This window comes from Benincasa hispida, chromosome 1, assembly GCF_009727055.1.
Source record: "Benincasa hispida cultivar B227 chromosome 1, ASM972705v1, whole genome shotgun sequence".
NCBI lineage: Eukaryota > Viridiplantae > Streptophyta > Magnoliopsida > Cucurbitales > Cucurbitaceae > Benincasa > Benincasa hispida.
The window spans coordinates 15,437,166-15,443,576 of NC_052349.1; the positions used below are offsets into that span (position 1 = coordinate 15,437,166).

General features: G+C 41.1%; 1 non-coding gene across 1 annotated transcript; it reads left to right on the forward strand.

Moving 5' to 3' along the window:
- Positions 1-4,515: 4,515 nt before the first annotated feature.
- LOC120070448 lies at positions 4,516-4,619 on the forward strand. Its single transcript, XR_005479944.1, has one exon. It is a non-coding gene; the product is annotated as a small nucleolar RNA R71 (small nucleolar RNA).
- The last annotated feature ends 1,792 nt before the right edge of the window (positions 4,620-6,411 follow it).

Consider the following 6,411-nt stretch of genomic DNA (forward strand, 5'->3'; position numbering starts at 1 on the left):
CCTGGGAACAAACACAATTGTGAATTGAATAATAAAACTTTTTGGCCAACAACAAACTATTTCTTACTAATGCGTTGGTCGTGGCAATGTTTGGTTTTCTCCTTGTAGAGCTTGTTGTTCTCGTATGCGTTCAACCGCCAGTCCTCAAGCTCATTAAGCTGAAGATTGCGTTGATCGCCCATGGCGTCCAAGTTTAAATTTAGCTTTTTTACTACCCAGAAAGCTTTGTGCTCCAACTCTAGGGGTAAGTGATAAGCTTTTCCAAATACTAAAGAGTATGGAGACATACTTATGGGGGTCTTGTAGGCAGTTCTGTAGGCCTAGAGTGCTTCATCCAGCCTCTATGCCCAGTCTTTCTACGATGCGTTGACAACTTTTTTCAGGATAGATTTTATTTCCCAATTGGATACCTCAGCTTGACCGTTCATTTATGGGTGGTAGGCGGTAGCGATCTTGTGCCTAACATTATATTTGGCAAGTAATTTAGAAATGATGTGATTAATGAAATGCGTACCTTCGTCACTTATCAATGCTCTTGGCGTTCCAAAGCGTGTGAAGATGTTCCTAGTAAGAAACTTAGAAATAGTGGACGCATCATTTCTGGCACAAGCTACTACTTCTACCCACTTTGATACATAGTCAACTGCAAGCAGGATATAGTTGGCCACAAGACAGGGAAAAAGGTCCCATAAAATCAATGCCCCAAACATTAAATAATTCAACTTCAAGAATATTGTTCAAGGGCATTGCGTCCCTTGATGAGATATTCTCGATGCGTTAGCAGGGATCACATTTACGAACATACTTCCTCCCGTCTTTGAAGAGGGTGGGTCAGAAGTATCCGCTTTGAAGGACCTTCGCAACGGTTCTTTGCCCACCAAAATGCCCTCTGTAAGCAGAGTCATAAAACTCAGCCAAAATGCATTGTGTTTCTTCCTCCGGAACGCATCGACGTATTATAGAGTCGGGGCCTTGTTTATAGAGAAACGGTTCATCCCAAAAATAAAATTTGTTGTCATGTACTAACCGTTTCTTTTGGTGAGAATTGAAATTCCCAGGGAATTGCTTGGTAGTTAAGTAATTAACTATGTCCGCGTACCAAGGTTCCCTGCCTTCAACTCTTAACAAGCTTTCATCAGGAAATGAATCTTTGATTTCATTTTCTTGATCTTGCATTTCCAGATTTTCTAATCTGGATATGTGGTCAGCCACCTGGTTCTCAGTCCCCTTTCTGTCCTGAATATTAATGTCAAATTCCTGTAATAGCAGCACCCATCTTATTAATCTTGGTTTTGCGTCCTTTTTACTCATCAGGAACTTTATGGCTGAGTGATCTGTATAGATGGTGGTTGATGCACCAACTAAATAAGATCTAAACTTCTTGATGCCAAACACTACAACCAACATTTATTTTCCCGTGGTTTTGTAGTGTTCCTGAGAGTCATTCAGTGTTTTGGACACGTAAGAGATGGGATGTATCAAATTTCTTTTCTTCTGCCCCAACATGGTGCCTATTGCAACATCACTCGCATCGCACATGAGGATAAAACATTGTGTCCAATCCGGTGCTATTAGTACCAGAGCTGTAGTCAACACATATTTCAATGTTTCAAATGCGTCATAACAGTCGTCATTGAAATCGTAGGACTGGTTCGCTTCTAGTAATGCACTCAGAGGTTGCGCAATTTGAGAAAATCCTCTAACGAACCTTCGATAGAAGCCAGCATGTCCTAGAAAACTTCGTAGAGCTTTAACATTTGATGGTGGTGGAAGTTTAGCTATGACATCTATCTTGGCTTCATCAACTTCCAACCCAGCTTTAGATAATTTGTGGCCTAAGACAATTCCTTCAGTCACCATGAAGTGACATTTTTCCCAATTCAGCACAAGGTTCGTTTCCTCACATCGAGCAAGGATGGCCTCCAAATTATCTAAGCATGATTGGAATGAGTCTCCAAAGACTCAGAAATCGTCCATGAAGACTTCAACGGTCTTCTCCAAGAAGTTAGAGAAAATTGCCATCATACACCTTTGGAATGTTCCAGGTGCGTTGTATAGCCTAAAGGGCATGCGTCCGAACGCAAATTTTCCAAAGGGACAGGTGAATGTTGTCTTTTCCTGATCTTCTGGGTCAATCAAAATTTGGTTATAACCAGAGTATCCATCGAGAAAACAATAAAATTCTTTTCTAGCAAGTCTATCAAGAATTTGGCCAATGAAAGAAAGGGGGAAGTGGTCTTTCTTGGTTGCCACGTTGAGCTTCCTATAGTCTATACAGATACGCCAGCCCGTGACAGTTCTTGAAGGAATGAGTTCATTATTGCTATTGACTATCACAGTTGTTCCCCCTTTCTTGGGAACGTATTGGACTGGGCTTACCCAGCTACTGTCAGATATAGGATAGATCACTCCTGCGTCCAACCATTTTAAGATTTCTTTCTTGACCACTTCTTGCATTATAGGGTTCAGCCTTTTTTAAGGCTCAATTGATCCTGACTGCCCTTCTTCAAGCCTGATTTTATGCATGCAATAAGATGAGCTGATGCCACAGATATCCGCTAGCGTCCGACCTATTGCACGCATGTGCTTTTGCAACATTTGCAAAAGAGAATGTTTGTTAGGCTCAATAAGATTCGCAGAAATAATTACAGGTAAAGTTTTGTTTGTTCCAAGGAAGGCATATTTCAGGTGACTAGGTAACGGTTTCAACTCAAGTTCTGGTGGTTTCTCTAGTGATGGACGTGTTGGTTTCATCCGCCGCTCACTCATACTTGGCGGCTCTGGTTCTTTCATTTCTCCTCCAACGCAAGGACCTCGCACACTTGGGTCACTTCTTCTTTAGGAAACTCTATACTATTCAGTTGACAATCTTCACTATCCGGGAATTTTAATGCGTTTAACACATTAAACTTCACCTCTTGATTGTCTACGCGCATAGTCAATTCTCCTTTATGCACATCTATTAAAACTTTCCCAGTGGCTAGGAAGGGGCGTCCAAGGATAATTGGTACATTCCTGTCCGCTTCATAGTCTAAGATGATAAAATCTGCTGGGAATATGAAGTTGTCAACTTTTACCAGAACATCTTCAATCCTTTCTTCAGGGTACTTGATCGTTCTGTCAGCGAGTTGAAGAGTAACAGAAGTGGTTTGTGCTTCACATATTCCCAATTTCTTGAAGATTGAGAGTGGCATGAGATTAATGCTTGCTCCCAAATCGCACAACACATGTCCCACATCCAACCCTCCTATCGAGCACATAATTGTAAAGCTCCCAGGGTCCTTCTGTTTCTTGGGTAGACTGTTGCTTACTAATGCATTGCACTCCTGCGTTAGCACAATTACCTCCGTCTCGCTGACTCTCATTTTCTTTGTCAAAATGTCCTTAAAAAATTTGACATATTTTGGCATTTGCTCCAAAGCTTCTACAAGTGGAATAATGATATGCAATTGCCTGAGGAGCTCAAGAAAATGCTTAAATTTTTGTTAATCATTCTTCTTCATCAAACGTCTAGGAAATGGTGCGTTCAGCGGCACCGCAGGTTTTCCCGTGTTAGATGTGCTTGGCTCTGAATGACTTGTGGTTTCAGGCGTTCTTTCTTCTTGATCTTCTACTGCCATTGAACGTGTATTGTGTTCTTTTGAAGGACTGTTGTTTCTTGGATTCATTCTTCTTTCTTCAAGAGCTTTTCCACTTCGCAACGTCATCGCGTGACATTGCACCTTTCCATTGTTGTTCCTAGGAGTTTTAGTGTTTCTAGGCAAAACTCCAGGCTACCTATTCTTCAACTCGCTCGCTATCTGCCCTACTTGTATCTGTAGGTTTCTGATAGACGATGCCTGGCTTTTCAGCAAAGCATCATTTTGGGCGATGTACTCCTTCAATAGGTTCTCAAGTGGAGATCTTGAACTTGACAACTGACCTCCTCTATTAAAGGAATGTTGGTGTTGCTGATGCATTGGTTGGAATGCAGGCGACGATCCTTGCCTTTGTTGTTGGTTTGCCCCTGGGTGGTGCTCCTGTTGGTTTTCTGTCCAAGAAAAATTTGGATGGTTCCTCTATCCGGGATTATATGTATTGGAAAATGGGTTGTTTTTAATGAGGCATACTGATTTTGAGTTTTGTGGGCAATCAATATAGGAATGAGGATCTCCACAGCCCACACAACTAACCATGGGCTGCCTGAATGCTTCTAACTGATTCACCTTCTACTGGTTTGATGCGTTCCCTAGCGATATGTTCTGCAAAAGGATGGTCATCGTAGCCACTTGTGCAGATAGTTTGGCTATTACGTAATTAATAGAATGAACATTCTGAGATCTCTTCTTCTTGTCAGCTCTTGCGTTATACGAATCGTCCACCCATTCCATGTTGTGCTCAGCAATGTGGTCTAATATCTTCTTAGCCTCAGTGTAAGATTTATCCATAATTCCAATAGTTACAGCCGCGTCGGCTGCCATCTGCGATGCTCTATTCAATCTACCATAAAAAGTCTCCATCTGGATAGTTAGTTGTAGTCCATGATTCGGGCAATTTTTTACCAATCCCTTAAAACGCTCCCATGCAGCGCTTAAGGTTTCAACTTCTTCTTGCTCAAAATTCATAATCTCTCGATGCCTTCTTGCATTAGTGGTGGGTGGGAAGTATTTTTGCATAAATTTCTCCACTAACTTCTTCCAGGTTGTGATTTCACTAGGCTCCAATGAGCTTACCCATTGTTTTGCATCATTACGCAAAGAATAGGGAAACAAAGATAGCCTGATCGCTTCTGGGGTGATTCCAGGAATCACGAATGAGTTACAAATTTCCAAGAAATGTTTCATGTGTTTTGAGGATCTTCTCCACGACCACCCCCAAATTGTCCAGCAGTCTAGAGCATTTGAAGCATTACAGATTTCATCTCAAATCTCGTCCCATCTGGCATTGGGTATATGATTCCTGGGGAGAAATCATACAATACAGGAGACACATACTTCCTCATGGGACGCGTGCTACTGTTCGCCATTAGGATCGGATTTTGCGCAGCATGAGCTAGTTGTTGAGCTAAGTTCTAATTTGTCTGGTTGTCCGCCATTGCTTGTTGCCTGTTCTGTTGTCTAAGAAGTTGTTGCCTCAACCTTCGACGAAGATTAGATTGGTTTCTACGTCGGAAGGTCTTTTCAATCTCGGGGTCGTATATAAGTTTAGGAGTGATCTCCCTGCTCATAAACATTCACAAGCTTAGGCTTAGCTCATAATACTCCCTCGACTGAAGTGTTCCTACAAAAAATACAAACGAAGTTTCTGGTTAGTTTTGTTTCTGAATCCCCGGCAACGACGCCAAAAACTTATTCATTGCTATCGTGATTAAAGTTTGGAGTGTATTGTATAAAATAAATTGGAAGAATAAGTTCTAAGTATGAATGATGCATTGATGCTTTGATTTGTTTATGTATTTGTAACGCGTTGGTGCGTTAGAAATGTGCAACAGAAGGCACGACACTCCTCTTATTGACGTTCAAGTTTTCCTAAACCAGACCCAAGTATAAATCCAATTTAGGTTCCTGGTAAGTCTAGGGTCGAACTCAGGGATTCAGGTTAAGCTAACGCAGACCTTGCGTTGTAGTTGTTATAGGTGTTAGCTTTAGGGCTTCAATCAAACCAAGTATTTTGATGATAACAAACTCAGATTTTTTTACTAACATTTTCAGCGTTTCAGAGTTACTATCTTGTAGAGCTCGGAAAGACGATTCCAACGAAATTTGAATCACTCAAATCGGAGTTCAAACGAGAAAGTTATAAGCAAAAGAAGTCTGGAGAGGAAATCTAACATGGCAGTGACACGTGGCACCTTGCTGACGTGGCATCCGACGTGGTGGCTGACGTGGCACACAAACGGTCAATTTTGCTGATGTGGCACTCCAACGATCACTTTTGCTTGCGTGGCGATGATGTGGCACATGATGTGGTAGTGACGTGGCGACCGTGGACGAATAAGATAATGACAAGTGGCAGCTGATATTTAAAAAAAAAAGGAAAAGGAGGAGAAATCGTTAGTTGACGCGTGGATCAATAGTATGGTGACATGTGGCGTGGTTAAAGATTTTTCAGCCTTTTCAAATTTGATTTTATTTCTAAATTGTCATCCTTCAAATCCTTTTTTATTCTCCAAATCTCAATAATTCCATTTTTTCAATTCCTCTCTTAATTACAAATCCTTTCCTTTTCAATTCCTCTATTGATTACAAATCCTTTCCTTTTCTATTTTTATTCAATCTCCACCCTTCATTTGCAATCATATCAAATGGCCAAAATTTGTCCCCCTCGCCTATAAATTCAACTTGATTTTACTCTTCATTGACACACCAAAAGCTATCAAGTCTTAAGCTCTCACTTCTCTCTACACTCAAATTTTTGTCCTCTTTGCTCCTA